Genomic DNA, 22,813 nt, shown 5'->3' with positions numbered 1-22,813 from the left:
AGGGTACAGTACATCAGTTATTCATAGATTTCAAAAAGGCATATGACTCGGTTAAGAGGGAAGTATTATATGATATTCTTATTGAATTTGGTATTCCCAAGAAACTAGTTCGATTAATTAAAATGTGTCTCAGTGAAACATACAGCAGAGTCCGTATAGGTCAGTTTCTATCTGATCCTTTTCCAATTCACTGCGGGCTAAAGCAGGGAGATGCACTATCACCTTTACTTTTTAACTTCGCTTTAGAATATGCCATTAGGAAAGTTCAGGATAACAGGCAGGGTTTGGAATTGAACGGGCTACATCAGCTTCTTGTCTATGCAGATGACGTGAATATGTTAGGAGAAAATACACAAACGGTTAGGGAAAACACGGAAATTTTACTTGAAGCAAGTAAAGCGATCGGTTTGGAAGTAAATCCCGAAAAGACAAAGTATATGATTATGTCTCGTGACGGGAATATTGTACGAAATGGAAATATAAAAATTGGAGATTTATCCTTCGAAGAGGTGGAAAAATTCAAATATCTTGGAGCAACAGTAACAAATGTAAATGACACTCGGGAGGAAATTAAACGCAGAATAAATATGGGAAATGCGTGTTATTATTCGGTTGAGAAGCTCTTATCATCCAGTCTGCTGTCCAAAAATCTGAAAGTTAGAATTTATAAAACAGTTATATTACCGGTTCTTCTATATGGCTGTGAAACTTGGACTCTCACTCAGAGAGAGGAACATAGGTTAAGGGTGTTTGAGAATAAGGTGCTTAGGAAAATATTTGGGGCTAAGCGGGATGAAGTTACAGGAGAATGGAGAAAGTTACACAACACAGAACTGCACGCATTGTATTCTTCACCTGACATAATTAGGAACTTGAAATCCAGACGTTTGAGATGGGCAGGGCATGTAGCACGTATGGGCGAATCCAGAAATGCATATAGAGTGTTAGTTGGGAGACCGGAGGGAAAAAGACCTTTAGGGAGGCCGAGACGTAGATGGGAGGATAATATTAAAATGGATTTGAGGGAGGTGGGGTATGATGATAGAGACTGGCTTAATCTTGCACAGGATAGGGACCGATGGCGGGCTTATGTGAGGGCGGCAATGAACCTTCGGGTTCCTTAAAAGCCATTTGTAAGTAAGTAAGTAAGTAAGTAATAGGTAGGCATTATATCAACCATGGGGAAAAATGGCTCTGAAGGGCCACTGCACTCAAAGCCGCCTTACCTCACTCCACCGACCCTCCTCTCCGCCTGGTGCTTCTCTAGACACGCTTCATTCAGTGGCGGGTATGGATTCGATCTCGGGACGTCAGTTTCAGGAAGAGTTGCAGAAAGAATTTTTGTTACTTATAAAAAGAAGAAAGTCTGTTGCTTAATAATGTAAGTTTAAAATTGCGCATATAAAACGCTTCCCTATTAAACGCCACTTTGATCGGAAGCATAAAGCGGACTTCGGTGATCTTACAAGTATTTATTATTATTATTTTTTTTTTTACAATTTTAAATGCAATTTTCGTAATATTTGTGAAAAGATACAAAACAAGATATGTTTACGATATTTTCAGGATTTAGATACTTATTATTTTATTAAGTATCTGGAACTGAACTTATTTAAAACTTCGCATAGTAAGCCTACTTGATGCGTTCTCTTTCCAAGAAAGATTTTCAGAAATAACTGCAATGGACATGGAGATGTGTCTGTTCAATAATCCATGTGTATTTGATGTTACCCAAGCATCAGAGCCACTATAGAGATGCAAAAGAGCACGCCAATAAAGTGTTTAGGAAAAAAATGTATTATACCTCTTTAAATACCTACCAGAGGAGCAATTCCCTAATCTGCGCACATTTGCAATGCGTATGGTATCTATGTTTGGCTCAACTTACTGTTGTGAGCTGTTTTTCTTTTCAAAATGAATATGACCAAAATTATCTCCAGGTCTAGGATCACAGACATGCATTTAGTTTCAGTATTACGGTTGAGTTGTTCTATTTTAGAGCCAAATATATCCTTTTTAGTTAATGACAAGAAATTCCCAGGGCAATCAAAAAAAAAAAAATGAAAACCAGCATTATAGGCTTACAGTAGTATTTCGTTTCATTCATATATCATATATTTTGTTTAATATGTTTTAAAGTTAAATGACAGTGGAGCTTAGTTTTACTTTCTTTAGTATTTATAAAAAGAAACAATTGATTTTGTTGATCATTATATTGTGTTTAATATATTTTCCAGTTAAATGACAATGGAGCTTAGTTACTTTATTAGTTTTAAAAAGAAACAATTTACTATGTTGAGCATTGTATCTTTTAATATATTGTGCAGTTAAATGACAATGGAGCTTTGCTTTTTTCTTTATTGTTTTTAAAAAAGAAATACTTTATTATGTCGATCACAAGGCAGTTGAAGAATTTTTCGTGCACATGATAAGGGAATGGTCATACAATTCAAGATTGCCTAATGACAGTAGGTGGGCGTCATAATTATTGTATGATACGTGTACTTCCTATAAACAAAATACTGTAAAGATTTTGAAACAAGAAATGAGAGCGGAGAAATTACTGATGCGCAAGGTGTGTGAAATCCACCACTGCACTTGACTTAGCGAAACAACTGCGTTACCCCTCGCCTGTCAATCAAACGAATGTGGGGTGAGTAGGAACGTTCCCTCCCTACTTTTCTCATAGTCCCCATAGCTGCATTATATTAATAAGTCATAAGAATAAACATTTAAAAAATCCATAGCGATACAGTCCTGAAGGGCCAAAACCGACCAGCCGGCTGCTGGCCTCACGCCCACAAGCCGACGCAGAGGTGGACTATCATCCAACCAGAATGGAGGTATCGTGTGGTTAGCACGATGATCCTCCCAGCCGTTATAGCTGGTTTGCGAAACCGGATTTTCGCTACCTATCGTAGTTCCCCAAGTGCCTCACGATGCTGGGTGGGCACCGATCCCATACACTGGCAGAAATTTCATAAGAAAATTTATTCCCCCATGAGGATTCGAACCAGCGCGCATTCCGTAACGCGAGTCCTAAGCAGGCTGCCTTAGACCGCGACTCCACGGGGACAGCCATAAGAATTACTCAGCTCATATTTTACAATATCGTAAACGTATGTTTTGATCATAAGTAGGACGAGATATATGCTGTACTTATTCTGGCTAAAAGGGCAAAAAGAAGATATTGTAGATTGTATAGTCAACTGTCCGAAGACGGGTCTGATACCTAGAAGACGCCACTTATAAAGTAACTAGGTCAAGTGATGATGGGTAGAGTGGCCAGTTTCTTCTCCCCCTCCATTGCATGCATTGCCGACTAGCTACATATTACACAAGTCAAACTTCAGATATAAAGCTTATGGGCCTTATTCATAGACATTTTTAGCGCGGGTTTCCGGTGGATGATCAGCGCTTTTCGTATTCATAAACCAGTGTTAGCGATAGGATATGATTTGAATTCTGTACAAGTAACCAGTGGATAGCCGGGGCTAGCTTAGTACGCTCGTAGCGCGTGCTGCGAAATGTCTATGAATAGCACCCTAAATGTCTAAATAATGGTTATTGAAAGAGACAAGTTTTCTGTCAATTTATTTCAAATAGAAAGTATGTTTTCTTTATACTGAATAAAATATCATTTAACCACTTATAATACTCAAGTCCTAAATATACAGTTACAATCACTTAGATTTCCACTCGCACCAGAGCCCTGCTTTCTTATATTCATGAATACTTGACACCATTTTGTAACTTCTTTGGTGTAGTTTTTGCAGAGAATTATAAGAAAATTTGATTCAAAGTATCTGTCACCATTATTTTTAATTATTCAAGTTAGAGGCAAGTGCATTTAGTAACGAAGTCAAGCGTGCTTTAATCCATTCTCTACCCCAAGAGGACAGGGAAAGATATATTAAAAAAAGAAAGGCATGATCCATTCATTTTCCTAAATTAGAACACAGAATATATAATATGATCACTATATTCATAGATCTAGGCCTAATTAAAATTAAGTCAATACTTCATTTCTTCCCCATGTGCGAAGACTTCGACGTGATATTAAAACTTGTAGTTCAGAACTTACAAATCCACCTGCTTCAAATCTTCTTTTACAGTTTCAGCAACAATTCGTCATCGGTCCCGTGATTTTGAACAGAAAGCTCCACTGTACAGATAGAATCTCGAGGCTACACTGCTGTTCTACTTGGATGACCTGCCCCTAGAAAGAAGACGTTGGTTTTTCTTTCAGCAGGATGGAACACCACCGCATTTCAGATTGACAGTCCGCGAATTTCTCAATGAAGTTATCCCTGGGCGTTGGATCGGTCGCAGGGATCCAGTGGAATGGCCGCCTAAGTCACCAGATTTAACGCCACTTGACTTTTTTCTCTGGGGACATCTCAAGTCTGTAGTTTACAGTAACAGGCCCCGAAAACTGGATGAACTGCAGAAAAATATCAGGAGAGAATGTGCACAAATAAAACCTGCAGTGTTATGTAATGTGCGAGGCAGTTGCCTCAACCGTGTATGGATGTGCCGTCAACAAAATTTCCACCAATTTGAACACTTACTCCATTAGTGTGCATGTGGAACAATTACACAGGTCGTGAAAGTTCAAGTGCTAAAATGTTTCAGTTTGCCATTGTGACTCTCAACTTACTCACCTATCAACACAAAAAACACAATTTATTAATTACGGCGCGCGACCAAAACCACATTTCTAATTTACGTTTCGTACCCTCCAGAGATGTGACACCTAAGTTTTGGATGCGTTTTCCCTAACCAAACTGGTACTTTATTTGAAACGCGAATATGTTTTTGCAATTTTCTCAAAAATGGCTCTTACGATTTTCTTTAAATTTTGCACATGAACTACACGTACAAATATCTAAAACATTTATTTGAAACTATTTTTTGTACTTATACTAATAACGGAGATGTCCTATGTCGCGCGACTTTTGAATCACTCTGTATATTGCTTTGTGAATCTATATTTTGCTTTAAAATTCTCATCGTTGAATTTAAATGAATAAAAACGAGTTTTATAGTTCTCTATTTTTCTATAGTCACAATTATTTATACCATCAAAGCCTTCAATGCCCTCTGTATTTATTAAATAACACTGGTCAACAAAAAAAGATTTTTTCGAGGTGCCAGGGAAGTTTCAATTAATATGGGGTATTTTGGTGATGCTGAATCCGAATCTCCCATTGGTTTTTCCAAATTGGCTCTAGTTTTTAAGATACAGGGTGTTCATCAAATAAACGTTGTATTCTGACATTACCTACCTGTTTCCATTGACTTATGTGGGAGAATCTTTCAATTTTTTTTTTAATTTCGGTTTTATTGTCATGTAACATTATATTGTGTCAAATTAAATATTAAGTTCCCATTTTCTATGCTTTGTTGCAATGAAATATGAAATATGAGTTCTTTACGAAGAGTTGCCTCACCTGCTCTGATGAGCTCTGTTATATGTGTGGTGAATAAACTAAGCTGAAAATTAGTAAGAACATAATTGACTTTGTGAAGCAAATATGTTTGGCATATTTTGGTATTCATCTTGGGGAACAACATAAGTCTAGGACTCCCCATAAGGTTTGTAAAACCAGTGTGGAGATTTTATGAAAGTGGACAAAAGGAAAAAAGAAAAGTTTAAACTTTTGAGTGCCAATAGTATGGAGAGAACCATGAAACCACCACGACGACTGTTATTTTTGTGTTGTGAGTGTAAAAGACTTCAATAAATACAAGAAACGGAAGTGGAAATATCCTAATTTGAACCAGAAGACTGGTGACTGTTTATCGCCAAATTCGTGAAAGCTTGAAATGCGTGCTGTTACACTATGTGAAACGCTCTGCATCTATTCAACTTGTCCACTCCACAGAACTTCATGAAGAATACAGCAACATGAATATGGTTCCGCAGAAACTTCGTTATCATCAGCACGGGTGGCTTATTTGTATTCATTTGAAGATGATCAACATCTTGCTTGGGCAGCAAAGTGGCTACACAAAGCACCCATGTTTCATCTGCATGTGAGATAGTAGAGCTAAGCAAGATCATTGGGAAAAGGTGACATGGTCTTCAAGAAAATATGTGCCAGTTGGTGCAGCGAACACCATACATGAGTCTTTGGTTGATAGGGACAAAATCATTCTCCCTCCGCTCCATAAAAAGCTAGACCTCATGAAGCAATTTGTTAAGGGCTTGGACAGAAATTCTAATTGGTTCAAGTGCGTTTGTAGATCCTTCCCTCGACTCAGTTGTGAAAAACTTAAAGCAGGAATCTTCGATGGTCCTCAAATTCGCAAGCTCATCAATGATTCAGATTTGAGTAAAATCATGATTGACATTGAAGCATCTGGCTGGGGTAGTCTTGTCTCTGTTGTAAGGAACTTCTTAGGCAACCTTAAACCAGAGAACTACGAACAATTGGTCCACAACATGCTCACAAACTGTCATAATTTGGAGGTTAATATGAGCATAAAAGTACACTTCCTTCATAGCCACTTAAATACATTTATTGTCAATCTTAGTGATTTCAGTGAGGCAGAGGTTCCATCAAGACATCCAAATCATGGTGGAAAATTATCAAGAAAGATGAGACAGCCACATGATGGAAGACGACTGCTGGAATCTCCACTCTGATCACTCATATAGGAGACAATCATACAAACTGAGTTTTTTCAAGCAATAATTATTGTGAAGACTATGATGCTTTCTGTTATGAACTGAATCCAATGTCACTATGTATTTCATATTCTTTTATGATGATTGGGTGTTGTTTTCATACTTTTTGTGAGTAGATTATACTTTTAATGTTTATTTTCCTGTTTTTTTTTATGTTTTTCGGTAGGACTTACAATATCTCAAAAACTAGAGCCAATCTAGCAAAACCGTTGCCATATTCTGAATCAGCATCCTAAAGTCAACCTAAAATCACTCAGATCTGACTGGCACCAAAATGGTTGTTGACCAGTGTAATCGTTTAAATTTACCATTTCGTTTGTATAACTTTCTTTACAGAAGATATTTAGCTCAGTATTCGAAAAAAAAAGTAAGGAAACAAACTATCAGCTGTTTACAGAGTCGGCCATCTTGTCCTTCTGTGCAAGACTTACACTAGTGGGATAGGTTGTGTAACGATTATCATATGTAATTGTACACCTCTTATATATAGAATAGCTTATATGTAGTTTATTAGTTACGTTTCACGTTTCAACGGTGTATAAGTCCTGTGTAACCTTAATACTGTACATAATTTATTAGTAAAATGAAAATGTATAACTAATAAGTAGCTGATATTCTATAGAATGCTTTTTAACTACTGTAAGTACACATGCCTTATTATTTCATTGAGAAGTCATTTCTAAGAAGATAGAATGTAAGTTTTAAGAAAGAATGTAATTTTTAGCAAAAGAAAATTTACTTTCATGTCTCTGGTCGCTGTAGTTTCACACTGCATGTTGTTCTTGAAGATAGGTCATTGAAATATCTGGAAGACTCAATGACGTGATCTGCCTTAACTGCTTTATTTGAAAGCACATTTGAAGCCTACCAAGACAACGTATGCACAGTCAGACAATTCACAGCGTGATGTAGAATGGGAAATTGGGCCTCTTGTCGCCAAAGTAAATTTTACAAGAGAGCTGAAAAACGAAGTTAATCAAAATTAAATTATTTTGTTTTCCATTTTAGTTTCTTACAACTATTTTATAAAGATGTAACAGTAATAAAATTTCACAAAATATATGTTCAAATGACAAATATAGTTTGGATTATGTGAGTTGAACTTTAACCGTCTTTTCTGAAAATATTGTTTTTCCTATTGGAATTCAGAATGTTACATCCCTGTCGAATTTTTAGATTGTTGGGTGAATTTTGTATTAAAATGGCTACACTTTTATCCTTTACAAGAAGAATTGAAAACATAAGGAAAAATAAGGAAGGAGTTACGATAGTATCCAGGAGATGGAAGAACCAAATAGTGATGACTTGCTGGTTTTCCAAAACCGCCTATTTCATATCCCCTCTTTTAGTCTAATAATAATAATAATAATAATAATAATAATAATAATAATAAAAATAATAATAATAATAATAATAATGCAGTGATAATGTACAGCCCAGTTACTTTATGGTGACAGCTCGTCGACGCGATAGAGGAGAAGGTTCGACTGTGGGAGGGAGACCGATCCGAGGCGGAGCGAATGGAGGGAGGGAAATACAGTCATATTAGAAATGAAGTGTCACGTTGCAGCGTCTGCATAATTTTGAGCTCCTGTCACTGTGTTCACTTCATACTCCGAAGTAACAGTCACTAATAAACATTAAAGAATTAAACTAACATGGAAATACAATGAGCAGGAGTTCGGAACAATAATAAACAATAAAGTAGTAAACTAATGGAAATACAATGAGCAGGAGTTCGGAACAATAATAAACAATAAAGTAGTAAACTAATGGAAATACAATGAGCAGGAGTTCGGAACAATAATAAACAATAAAGTAGTAAACTAATGGAAATACAATGAGCAGGAGTTCGGAACAATAATAAACAATAAAGTAGTAAACTAATGGAAATACAATGAGCAGGAGTTCGGAACAATAATAAACAATAAAGTAGTAAACTAATGGAAATACAATGAGCAGGAGTTCGGAACAATAATAAACAATAAAGAAGTAAACTAATGTGGAAATACAATGAGCAGCAATTCGGAACAATAGTCACTAATAAACACTAAAGTAGAAATATACTGAGAAGCAATAGAATCACTATATTTAACATTTAATCACTAATTAATAATGAAATATACTCATGCGGAAATATCGGTAATGTTCATCAGTGCTTCACTGTTACCTTTCCCACCACCACCACCACCACCACCACCACCACCACCATCATCATCCATGTAAAAGATGGAGCGGCCTTATTCTCTGTACTTCTTTATTTTCCTCAAATGCTGCAAATTTTGGCCCTAATGCTGTGATGCTCGACCAGAATTTGGCGATTATTTTTTTGCAATGAAATCCTAATTTCAAAATAACTTTCCTCAAAGTCGAGATACCTCCCTGAAAGTCGACAGTCTTTCAATTTCTATTATATATATATATATATATATATATATATATATATATATATATATATATATCTATTTATTTATTTATTTTAAGTGTGGGCCGCTATTTCTGTGAAATCTAGATCTCGTGGTTTGGTCCGTCTTATGACAGCTTCATTAAAGTTGTCCACAGTTGATTTTGGCGCCGATTATCAATGTCTTTAGTCTCCCTTATTATTTGGCTAACACAGCTCTCAGACACAGCGGTAAACTCTGCTACAAGTTTTCCAACATTTGTTACGTTTTTTCTTCCGACGCTATCTTCATAAAGCGCTACACGTTGCTCACGACTTCTCGCGACTGCGAATGCAATACCCGACCTTTCAGTTTGCTTCTAACAGGCAGCATTTTCACAAACAGAAAATAGCAGTGAATCTACACAATAAATACTACATACTAAACAATACAAAACAGAAGCACACAACTATTTAAGTGACTAAATGAAATGTACGTAACAAACACACTAAATTGCAATATACAAGACAGTGGTGGTGCAGTACGTCCTTAGCGTGATTGTACACCCACACTAACGCTCCCGACATGTGACCGCTAGCGCAGATAGGGGGAGACTAAAAGGAACACCCCTTCGAACAAACAGTGAACTCTCCCAAACCACTGCGTCGCCAGGCCAGAGCTGTCACCATAAAGTAACTGGCCTGTATTCTCGTATAAGGCTAATATAAGATGTTTTGTTTTGTTGCAGGTAAACGACCCCGTCATGTGTCCAGCTCTGTCGACGTCGACTGTAAGGTAAGTTTTTTTAAGTATTGACTGGGTACGTCCCTGTGGGAAATCTCTTTATAGATGAATGTCTTTTAATGAGTACAATAAACATAGTAATTTAAAAAAATATATTTCGGATACTCTATCATCGCGGGATATTTAATTCTTCCTTTTCGATGGAAGAAACTACGAACCGTATGAGAAAAGTGCTGACGTATCACTTGATTACCGTAACACGTGACATTCAGAAAACAGCGTCTAACTTTATTATACTCGTATTATATAGAACGACGTATCTCGTAAATCGAGCCGCAATCTGTACGTTGCAGAATTTCAGAAAATCTATTTGTGAATTTTTTTAGTCAACAGTGTTTATATTCTGGTATTAAAATTGGTGTGAAATTTCCGCATTCAGTTGTGAATGAATCTACCGTCGGAGAGATATAGAAATACAGCCGTAAAATCGTCTGTGTAACCTTTTCATCTGGTTAGTTGGTCTGTAATCATTACAGTGATTGCAATGACCGCAGTTTATAGTGACAGTGGAAAGTTTTGATCAGTGAAAAGTTTATAGTGTCAGTGAAATGTGTTCTACTCGTATAGAATCAGTGAAGTGTGCCATAGTGCCAGTGCAGTGAGTGAGATAAGAGTGAAGTGAAAGAGTATCAGTACCAAAGAGAAGAATGGAGCGTGTGAAATGGACAGACAGAACAAGAAATGAAGCTGTGTTGGAAAGGGTGGGTGAAGAGAGAAAATAATGCTGAAACTTATCAAAAAAGACCACTGGCTGAGAAGAAACTGCCTACTGAAGGATGAACTGGAAGGAATGGTGAACGGCAGAAGAGTTCGGAGAAGAAGAAAATATCAGGTGATAGACGACAGTAAGATAATATGGATCATATGCCGCGACTAAGAGGAAGGCAGGGTGTGGGAAAGAATAGAGACAGCAGGGTTTGCAACAAATTATGAATCAATGAATTTAGTATAATATAATATAATATAATATGTATGTATGTATGCATATATGTATGTATGTATGTATGTATGTATGTATGTATGTATGTATGTATGTATGCATATATGTATGTATGTATGCATGTATGTATGTATGTATGTAAGTTGTAATGGCAAATTAGGTTTACTTTAATTAGGTTATTTTAAATTATTATTATTATTATTATTATTATTATTATTATTATTATTATTATTATTATTATTATTATTATTATTATTATTATTATTATTATTATTGCTGTCAAAAAATCTGAAACTTAGAATGTATAAAACAGTTATATTACCGGTTGTTCTGTATGGTTGTGAAACTTGGACTCTCTCTCTGAGAGAGGAACATAGGTTAAGGGTGTTTGAGAATAAGGTGCTTAGGAAAATATTTGGGGCTAAGCGAGATGAAGTTACAGGAGAATGGAGAAAGTTACACAACGCAGAACTGCACGCATTGTATTCTTCACCTGACATAATTAGGAACATTAAATCCAGACGTTTGAGATGGGCAGGGCATGTAGCACGTATGGGCGAATCCAGAAATGCATATAGAGTGTTAGTTGGGAGACCGGAGGGAAAAAGACCTTTGGGGAGGCCGAGACGTAGATGGGAGGATAATATTAAAATGGATTTGAGGGAGGTGGGATATGATGATAGAGACTGGATTAATCTTGCACAGGATAGGGACCGATGGCGGGCTTATGTGAGCGGCAATGAACCTTCGGGTTCCTTAAAAGCCATTTGTAAGTAAGTATTATTATTATTATTATTATTATTATTGTTATTATTATTATTATTGTTATTATTATTATTATTGTTATTATTATTATTATTATTATTATTATTATTATTATTATTATTATTATTATTAGTGGTGGTGGTGGTACTGCCCGTGTCTCACGTCCTGAGCCGAGGGCTCCGTAGTGCTTATAATCACGCCTCTTAGGTCTGCTCGGACCGGCACGGCAGTTCCAGCGTGTGGCACGGCAGCTTATTACATGTGCTGAAAACATTATCCTATGCTATTGCAGGGGTCTTTACTGTTTATAATACTGGATACTGTAATCGTGGTTATCACTATCGCTATTATCTCTGACGGCGATGGCGATGTAAGTACACACTAGGCCACTCTTCGTTCAGTCTGGACAATTGTTGAATTGCCATAGAGCAGCATTTCTCAAAGTATGTTCCGGGGTTTCGTGAGCCCTATATGATTTTAAATTTTATTTTATACTTTTTTACTTGGTTATTTAACGACATTGTATCAACTACTAGGTTATTTTGCATCGATGGGATTGATGATAGCGAAATGGTATTTGGCGAGAAGAGGTCGGGGATTCGCCAAAGATTAGATGACATTCGCCTTACGGTTGGAGAAAACCTCGGGGAAAAAATCGAACCAGGTAATCAGCCCAAGAGGCAAGTGAACCCGCGTCCGAGCGCAACTCTGGATCGATAGGCAAGCGCCTTAGCCGACTGGGCTGCACCGGTGGCTATTTTATACTTTGTGGATACTATAAAAATATATAAATGTTACGAAAATATGAATCAATAATAACATGAAACAACCGATGATGATGATGATGATAATAATAATAATAATAATAATAATAATAATAATAATAATCCAAGAATATGAGTAATAATATTACAATAATATGCGTAATAATAATATGTTTAGGCCTAATAAACATCTAAAACGGAAAATACCCGTAATACTCATCACTTTCATCACTGGATTCTCTGCGTAAGTGTCCACTAAAACAAAATACCGAAAAGACAAAATGCAGAAGTATAGCATAAATGAGACTACAACTTTCCCCCATAAAACCAGATTGCAGGCGTAAAAAAACAAATACGTTCGTCCCACTGAACAGAATTATTAAGATACTAGCTCTCACTTGTCTGTTAACTAGGGGCTATTAAATACTAATAAAATATTACAAGGATTCCGCAGTTACACTTTAGATTAAAAGGGATTTCGCGGTGGAAAAACGTTTGAGAAACACTGCCATAGAGGAAAGAGTTTACGGATGTGTACACGTGACAACCGTAATCACGATTATGTCGATAATCTCAAGTAGAGACTGTATCTACCACTGGTATTAGTGTTTAGATTTTGTGAGGGGACAGCCTATACATTCGCTTGTCCATGGCTGATCTTGCTCCATAGCTGACGAAAGGAATCCTGAAAAGGCCGATGTGTTGAACGTAGGGTAGTAGGCACATGCGGTATCCAGGACCGCCCACTAACCCCCTCTGCGTCTCGCCCCGCAAAGAAACAGCTCAGGAAGTGAGGAACGGGCAGTAGTGGTAGTAAGTAGCAGCAGCAGCAGCTGTAGTTATTCTGTGTAGTTATGTCGCCAGTGTCACCGGGTGTTTGCCCTTTTGCACTTTGAATAAACACATACAAATGAACAGTAGATTGATTACGAAGATATAGCCGTCCACCCCTTATTCTAATGGACGCCTACATTTAATATTAAAGGACAGTGACTTGATCACACCGTGACGTTTTTTGATGATATGGGAACAGGTATAGACAATACAGTTGTGTAGATATTTTAATATTGCGTCTATTTTTTGACTAATTTACTAAACTGACGCACGTGGGATGCGAATAAATTTTTCGTTGTCTGCACAAATTTTCCAAATATAATAATTTGTTACGATATAAATAACTTTCAGTATCTGTGTAAGAATGAAGAGAAATATTTCAAGTTAACAGTAAATATTGAATTGATATTTGCAGATTAGTACATTTTACAGTTTAATAATTAATTCTGCTTCCAGTACATTAAATAGGCGGCCGAATTTCTGCAAGTTTACCCATTAATATATACTTTTATAGATCAACTGATGAGTAAGTGTTTAGGTTTGTAAAATGAGTCATTTGCTTGCTATGTATTGTATATTTTTTGTCGTAGCTCAGTCGGCAGACTCGCTAGCCTGCTGATCCGGAGCTGTGCTAGGAATTGGGTTAGACTCCCGTTTGAGCTGATTACCTGATTGCGTTTTTTCCGAGGTTTTCTCCAATCATGAGGCAAATACTAGATAATCTACGACGAATCCTCGGCTCACATCATCTCGCCAAACAAAATTGTTATCTTGTATTATCTTGACTTGTTCCACATCTTAAAGCTCCAATGCTGATGTAAGATCTATGGAATACAATATGGAATGAAAAATATGGAGATCCGACCGATGTAGATGAAGCCTGTCGCATGGTTTCCTCTCAGAGGGAAGTAAGGCTTGGACGTCCGTGCAGAAGATTTCTGACACGTAAAAGAAACCTCTACCTGTTGGAGTGATTTGAGCATATACATTGAATTTGGACACTGAATAGCCTCTGTAATGGAGAAGTGTCGTATAATAAAGGGTACTGATATTGCTAGTATTGTCGCTACTATCTACGTCACTACCACTAATACATTTGAACCATATTCTGTCTGACTAAAATCGGGTATTTATAAAACACTAATGATCTTATAGAAACATTGAGGTTTGATTGATACTTACAAAAGAAATCATCACTCACTACTTAGATGACATAGCAACGAAAATAAAATACAAACTTGCATATTACATTAACTTCCAGGTAGATTTGATAGCCGTCTCAACCAGGGTTTAATAATCGGCCTCCTTATCATTTCTAAAATTATATATATATATATATATATATATATATATATATATATATATATATATATATATATATATATATTTAATTACATTTTTTCTTTAATAGAAACCATAGTTAGGTTGGCTATAATTGAAACATTTATTGGGAATGCAACAAACAATTTAGGCTACAACAAAAATTACATTTTATAAACAATATAAATGATGATTCAATATGCAAATTGATGACTTCAGTGCAGTGCAGGATATCATCTCCAGGAACTTTAAATTTTCGGAAGAATTCTAAGGACTTCCGAGGGATTGTGCCTCTAGCCCCAATCATAATTCCTATAACGTCCCATGTCTTGATGTTATATTTGGGCCCCAAATCACTGCAGCATGGCAGATAAATCGCACGTTTTTCTTTGCAGACTTCTCTAGGTTGTTCCTCGCTGTTCTCAGAACGGACTGTGGGATCTATAATAAGTCCACAATTTTTTTCGGTCTATAACAATGATATCTGCTCTTCGAGTTGATCCGTCAGCGGAAAGGCACCCAATTTCCTTGTACACCTCATACTTATCAGCCCGGCGAAGTTCATTGGCAATCATTGATCGAATTTTATTATGACTGTCAATTCTCAGTAATTCTCCCTTCCGGCAAAAACCCAGTACATGGACTAAGGTTTCTTGTTCTTCGCATCTCCTGCATTGGGTCGTACCAGGCTTCTGATTGGAAGGGTTCTGACTGGAATTTCACCATTTCATTGTTAGCTTATTATTAGACATCGGATTTTAGGCACTAAAAATTGCAGTTTTAGGCGCCTAAAATAAGCTCAAAATTTGTAAAATTAGGCTCTATTTTAATGAAAATAGGCATTTTAGGCACATCAAGGTATCATACTTATTTTTTTCACTGAAATTTTTGGTTATAGGCCTACACTAAAATACGCACAAAAAAGTATGTTTAAACATTAAAAAAGAATACTATATTGTATTTATAAACAGAGTTGGACAAATTTAATATATTGAAACTAATGAAATAATGATTATTGATATCAAGATTACTCATTTTAAGCTATTGAAATTCAGTTCCATGCTCAGACTTTATTATAATTATCTGCACAGTACACCACCAGAATTTTTTCTAAACTCTCCACAGTTAACCTTTGCCTTTTGTCACTGAGAATCATTTTGAAAGCAGAAAAACTTCTTTCAACCGAAACTGATGTGAGAGGCGCAAATTTTAATTTAGGTACAATAGAAACATCAATACTTACTGGAACATTTACACTTTTCCCGATATCACTCTTGATACTTTTTCCAACAATGATAATCCTACATTCTTATTTAATACGTTGTCCCACTTATTTTTAACTTTTTTCCCAGTTTCGCCCAAAGCAGAATGTATGTTCACTTGAGCTTCCTTTACTATTGCTATTTGGCTACAAAGAGATTGTTTTCACGTTCTAATTGTTCAATGCTTGCAGGTATGAAAGAAAAGTTTGATGTGATGTAGGCAATATCGTTTTTCACTCGTGAGTCATTCAGACAATCTTTCACTGCTTTCACACACGCTGCACTATCAGTTTCAGGTAATTTATCAATAACTGTGACCACTTCTTTAAAATACTTAGAATAATACACCACTGACTGAATCCAGGTTCCCCATCGTGTAACAACCGGCTGAGGTGGGAGTGGGATATCTGGAAAGTTCTCTCTGAATATTGAAATCCTGGATGGGGCTTTACAAAAACATTTTTTTGTGTTAGAAATAAACGAATTGACAAGAGGAAATTCATTCCGGATTGTTTCAGAAACCCTGTGAAGGCCATGTGCTAGACAGGTTACATGCGTGAGGTTAGGATAAAATGTTTTAAGAAGTGGAGCTGCAGCAACCATGTATGAGGCAGCATCAGTACAAAACAACAGAACTTTAGAATCGTCTATATTACCTGAGTATAAAGACTGTAGGCCTTTATTTACAAAATAAGCAATACCTTGGCTATTCACTTTCGAAAGTTCCTTAACACATACGAGGTGTGGAATCGAAGGTCCATCAGGACTAAGTTTTCCTACTACCATATTTGCTATATACCTATTCATAGGATCTGAGGTTTCATCCACAGAGACCCATATGTAAGAATCACCTATATCCTCCCGAATGGAAGCTAAAGTTTCGTTGTATATTCTGTCTAAGTAATTTTTTCTTAGGGTCGACTCAGATGGGATATTTTGTTTGCAGTATTTTTGTAAAAAGTGTCTTAAAACCGGATTTTCAATTGCATTCCAGGGAATGTTAGCAGCAACAAACGCTCTGGTTAAATCAGCATAGAAATTGCTGCTGAGATTGGATGAAGTAGGCTGTGTTAGTAAAGTTTGTTGCAGTTGATTTTTCTGCTGAGCTTTAGCCTTATGAGCCGCTCCTTGCACATGCTGCTTTAGGTGGCACTTCTTTTCTTGCGAAATCTAAAAATGTAAAGTAAACTGAATTAAAATAAAATCCTAATTGTTGTATTGCCGTATTTCTATCACAAAGTTAGTGGGTTCGAACAATCAAAATTTTAATGACCTGCAAATACTTTAACTATCGGAATTTAAAAGGTTAAAGTGTAGTGGTCTTAAAAATAATTATACCTCAGGATAGTTCGGTCAATGTATAAATATTATAGGCCTACTCATTAAAATTAATAGAATTTATATATTTCAACTATTGTTACATACCTGTTTGCTACAAATCTTGCAGAATATTATTTTTCCATCATAAGTGAATTCTGAATATTCTGTTAGCCATTGCCGGATCAATGTAGATTTTGCACTTATATTTTTCGGCATTATCGCGTTAAACTTCACAGGAAAACGTCCTACCGCTCAAAACTTCTCAACACAAATAAGGTGAGGGAAAGAGCAACTGTTAACGAGCATTCAAATGAACCGTTGTTATTGAGATTCAATTGGACAAAAATTCAAAGTTCCACTTATTGTTGCATTTCCTGGTATTGTTAACACTAGGAGGGCCATTCTTTTAAATATTTTGTAACGGTTTACCCTACTAATTCGCAGTTTTACGAATTTTCATAAATATTTCAAAAACACTCTTTCTCCAAAAATTGTGATTTTATGACACTCTGAAGGGCAGTACAGCTAATCGGTTTCAGACCGAAAACAGTCATTTTTATAGTAGGCCTATAGTATATCTCTGAGTCGGTAGCAGCACATGTTGTGATTGTTGCTTGCTTCAAAGCTAAGGTTGGTTCTTTGTCGGCATTTATGCCTCCAAACATGTTAAATTCGGTGAAATCTATTGCGAGTGTCGTGAGATTCAAAACATTTTGTTTCCTTTATCAATGGTTTCATGGCCGGTGTGAAGCAAACTTTCCACTTTTTAAATGTCTTAAATTTCGCAGTGAATGCATGTATAAATTATAAAAAGTAAGAGTAAAATGCGAAACTTTACAGTGAGTTAGGCATTTTTAGGCGAATATTAACAAATTAGGCTCTAATAACCGTTTTAGGGCATTTTAGGGCACTATAAAACTCTTTGAATACCTTTCAATTTCCATGAAACACAAATATTAATAATTATTTTTACTTTTCTCCTAAAGAAACAAAATAGGCATTTGCCCTAGAATCCGATGTCTGCTTATTATACTTAAAAATAAAATTCGTGTGCTAGATTCAGAGTAAATGGTCATTGAGCTTTTGATGGAAGGACTAGCCGAGAATTATATTTATGTGCATCAGCCCCAATTTAACTGACTAGACGTGAACAAATTCCATCCACTATAGCTTTACATAGGAAATATAGAAAGACATCATGGGTATAAAAAACTTTTAGAGACCAGAGTGCTAAGCTATATCTCCTTGCATATCTCGAAATTGAATTCTGCATCGTGATGGTACTTTCCCTTAGTATTTCGTATAATAAGAAGTTGAAGAGGCACAGGTTCTGTCATTTACTGTTAGTATGCTAGTCAAAGTCAAATAAAAGACTCCGTGCAACACTGCTCTAACCCGTCATTTTGCAATATGATGAAAACACCATTTGAAATTTTAAAAATACCTGTGAATTTTGCTTTTAGATCAATGTGGTTTGTTTTAATTATATGTTCAGTTCCACTCTAGGGGATGACATATGCATGATTTATTTGCAGTAGCATCAAAATAAACGTGTTGAAATAAAAATTGTATTATTACATGTGTAAACCTATGAGATTGGGCTGTGTTACTGGAAAGTTTTTAAAACGATATTTTTAAAGAAATAAGATTTGTTATTTGGTTGAAGATCTTATACAGAAACTTTTAATTTTTAAAAGACGCTCCTAACTGCAGAGGTTATATCAACGTCGCTTCTACTTTTGTGCAGACCGTAAGTCATAGGTGAATATAGAAATTGTATCAAAATCAATTATGTGATTTTCCGTTAAATGTTTCAATGTACTTACTTAACTGCTCTTCATTACTCTCTCCAAACTTCTTAAAAGTGATAAAATACGAGCATGTCACTTGGGTTGTATAGCATCCGGTCCCCCAGCTTCAAGCTATAACTCTCTCTGTGGGCCGCATGAATGTGTGTTATATTTAATATAATATATTAGCTATAATTAAATGTATTATAAGCAGATATAGTGCCCGTGAATTATGTTTATTTTGAAAATAATTCTGTTACTATTTTTAATGTTACAAAAATGTTTGAAGTGGTCAGCGTATTCTGTATCAAGTTTTCCGAGTACTGTCTGGACTTCCCCTACCAATAAATTGAACTACTCCGCCTACTTCAACTACGTTCAATATTATTGGCAGTTACAAAGTCCACTTACAGTAGTATAAATACTACAAAAATATTATTGATATGCACAGGTTGTATTCAGATTTAGTTAAATTTTGCTTGTAACTATTTAACACGAAGTACAAAATATATGGTACATGACCCAAATAAGGCCCATCTGTCACTTTATTAAGATAACGTTACAATTTCCACAAAGTTTTTAATGTTTCTGACAGTTCCTGGCCTCTAACGGCTAGACTAAAAACTGCAACAATTTAAGTGAACGATTTCACCATGTTTACTTTAGTTGAGCAGTGAACAGCGTCTGAAGCTGCTGTCGCTACTATTTCGAGGTATTTTAATAAACCTTCTGCATTTTTTGGTAATTGAACATAAATGAACATGGTATATGTCATTTCAAAGCATATGATTAGTAGAATAAGATACTGTATTGGTATTTTCTACTTAACGTGTATTTATTTATCCCTTAGTAAACCTACGAATGAAAGTGTAGATTTACAGGGAGCTCCAAATAAGGCCCTCTATAGATGAGCTAAACAAGGCCCATGGACCTTATTTGGAACACGAATTATCTTCAAGGCTTTTCTTATTTTGAGCCTCATAAAGACGTTCTGTAACATACAGTAATTTATTTATTAGAAAATTGTGAAGATAATTATCAAAGCTACAACAATTATTTTAATTTGTAATTTAATTAATTATTTGTAGCATAATAATTGTGTTTATTTGTTAAAATATAATATTTTAATTCTTTTGGTATGTAATACCTACACACAAAATTTTTATTTATTTAGAGAGCTTAAACTTGCGTTATTTTGACTCGAAAGGACTTGAACCACAGAATGATTGATTTTATCAGCTGAAAAACTGCATTTGGCGAATCCGTGGTTTGCGAAAACTACGTATCTCTAGTAACATTATTTCCCTATTATTTTTAGACGGAAAAGCCAAAGAAAATGAGAGCACTTTGGACCGAACAGCAATTGCAGCAGGCAATGGAGATTATAGCTCAAGGAATGCTGTAAGGACGGTAGCAGCGTAATTTAAAATCCCACGAAGGACATTAAGAAATCACCAAATTAATGAAAAGAATACAAAAACGTTAGGCATATCATCAATTTTAACCTCTGCTCAAGAACAGAATCTCTGCAAGAGGATTTTTAGTCTAGGACAGATAGGCATGCCAATAACGGGCAGAGTACTTCGACTACTACACTTTTTGTGATAAAAAGAACATTGAAAACCCTTTCAACAAGTTAAGTGGACTTGCTGGGAGAAGATAGTTGGAACTGTTTTTACGACGACATCCAGAAGTATCCGGAAGAAAGGCGCAGAGCATGAATCCTGATAGGGCTGCAAAACTCAATAAATTCATTGTTAAGGATTATTTTGATAAGCTGACTCGCTTAGACATTTTAGATAAGTCCCAGCTAATCCATAATACTGACGAAGAAAAGATTGTAGACTTTCTCTCCATAAACAGCAAACAGTCTATGCAAAGAAAGGTGAGAAAAGAGTACATCTTGTAGCCCCTGAGCACGGTGAAAATGTATCTATTGTCTCATGTGGCAACGCAGTGGGTGAAGTTATACCGTCTATGATCCTTTTCAAGGGAAGAGATTAAATTCCGTATGGAAAGAAACCTTCCATCTGGCACTGAGGTTGAGATGACAGAAAGGGTCAATGACAACAGCAGCCTTCATCAAATGGTTATATCATTTCGCTAAATTCAAGACACAAGGCAATATTCTATTAATCTTTGATGGGGCATCATCGCAATTGGACGCTGGCATTGTAGATGTAGCAGACTCATGTGGCATTACGTTGTATTGCTTACCTAGCAACACCACTCATGAGTGTATTCCGTTTTGTTTTCCCAGAATGTGTCTTAAACTTAGGACAATATGCCAGTTCTCTCTGTGAAGAGTATAATCTTCAGATAACAGTGAAAATATGGTGAAAATATTCAGTTTCCTCCCCAGAATGTGATCTTAGACTAAGAACAGTTTTTTTTGTTTACTCAGACTGTAATCTTTAGACTAAGGACAAAATATCAATTTGCTTTATCCAGAATGTGTTTTTTTTCTACTTAACTTTAAATATTATTATTGTAGTTCATTTCGATTCAATACAATTATTGTAATTTAACTGATTTCTATTTTCTTTCATAATCACTATTTATTTACACATGGGCCTTATTTGGGACTGACACTGGGCCTTATTTGGAACGAGTGTGTCAAATAAGGCCCATTACTCACATTTTAAATATTGCACTATTATAGACAAGTTTTTCAGTAACTCTAAATCTAAGACCACGTCTTCTTTGCTGCTCACCCTGAAGCATGTTTTAGTACATTTTTCATAATTTTATCTCCTTCAGTAACAATACAATAGATCTTGATACGTTAAGTGGGCCTTATTTGGCACATGTACCTCACAAGAATAACATATATTATAGGTTTGTTTCCGATCCCTGGAAACGAATTCTGAATGACATGTGCGTCAGGAGTCACACGACAGCTGGACTGTGGTGAGAGATGACAGACCAGTGGTGAGTGATTTCATAGTCAGAGTGCGCGGTGTGTCACAGGAGCAATGCCCAAGAAAAACGAGTTTTTTTTTTTTTTTTTTTTTTTGGAAAGGGTACATTATGACACTTTCCGATGCCAAGTATAATTACGTGAAAATCATAGGAGCCCGCAAAAAACCTGGTTTCTTCATTTCCAAGAAAGGCAGCTACTGTTACTTAACCCTGCTGTTCTGTTACATTCTACTATACGAATGTGCTGTTCGGGTCAATATGACCCGACCTATTATAATTGCATATAAAATTACAAAATCATGTTTGTGAACATTTGCATGACTACAGTAACATAGTTTATCATTATTGTTATTGTTAATATTACTGTTATTATTTTTTTTATTTTATTATAATCTTACATTATTTTGCTTTTTTTTTACTATTATTCGTTTGTGATATTTTATTTTGCTATATTATTCATTTCTTTTTTTTCTACATTCTTATAAAAAATTAATAACAAATTGAAGAAACATTCTTGTTTGAATGAAATGTTTAACTTATAATATAACATTAGGCCTTGAAAAATGATAGATTGAACTAAATGCTTTATGTTATAATGATTAACTTCTGTCTTATGTTTTGTGTAACACACATGATATGGGCTTACTTAATCACAATTCTTTCTCATTGCTTACAATTATGTGACACAAATATATGACATGACGTTTACAATATGTTTGCTGTAGTTTCAATACAACATGATCGTTTTATTGTCATTGCTTGATGGACAGAACTTACAGCGTTCACGTTTTACAGTTTTTCCTCTTGTAGACTCTGATACCGGTACTGTAGTCACCATTATAGGTTTTTGAATGTTCTTGACAATTCTGATTGCTTCCTCTGTTCTTGAAAAGTGCTTTGTTGATGAAATATGTTCCTTTGTCAGTGATTTTTCAAGTTCCTCTAAGAATAATCTCCTTCTAGTCAATTTATTTGCATTCCAATTTGGGTCTATCGAAGTCCACAAGACATATG

General features: G+C 35.6%; 1 protein-coding gene across 5 annotated transcripts in view; it reads left to right on the top strand.

Moving 5' to 3' along the window:
- LOC138710132 (nucleolar protein 12-like) overlaps positions 1–22,813 on the top strand; it is a 717,371-nt gene that overhangs the window by 172,071 nt on the left and 522,487 nt on the right. For 4 of the 5 annotated variants that reach the window (XM_069840765.1, XM_069840766.1, XM_069840767.1 and 1 more), the window contains exon 7: positions 9,827–9,873. The exons of the other annotated variant lie outside the window; for it this stretch is intronic. The gene's annotated coding sequence lies outside the window, so the exon portion shown is untranslated. The remainder of the gene's footprint in view (positions 1–9,826; positions 9,874–22,813) is intronic. 5 annotated transcript variants of the gene reach the window in all.

This window comes from Periplaneta americana, chromosome 12 (assembly GCF_040183065.1).
Source record: "Periplaneta americana isolate PAMFEO1 chromosome 12, P.americana_PAMFEO1_priV1, whole genome shotgun sequence".
NCBI lineage: Eukaryota > Metazoa > Arthropoda > Insecta > Blattodea > Blattidae > Periplaneta > Periplaneta americana.
Note: the sequence above shows the minus strand (reverse complement) of the source record. Positions and strands in the feature narration are given on the sequence as shown.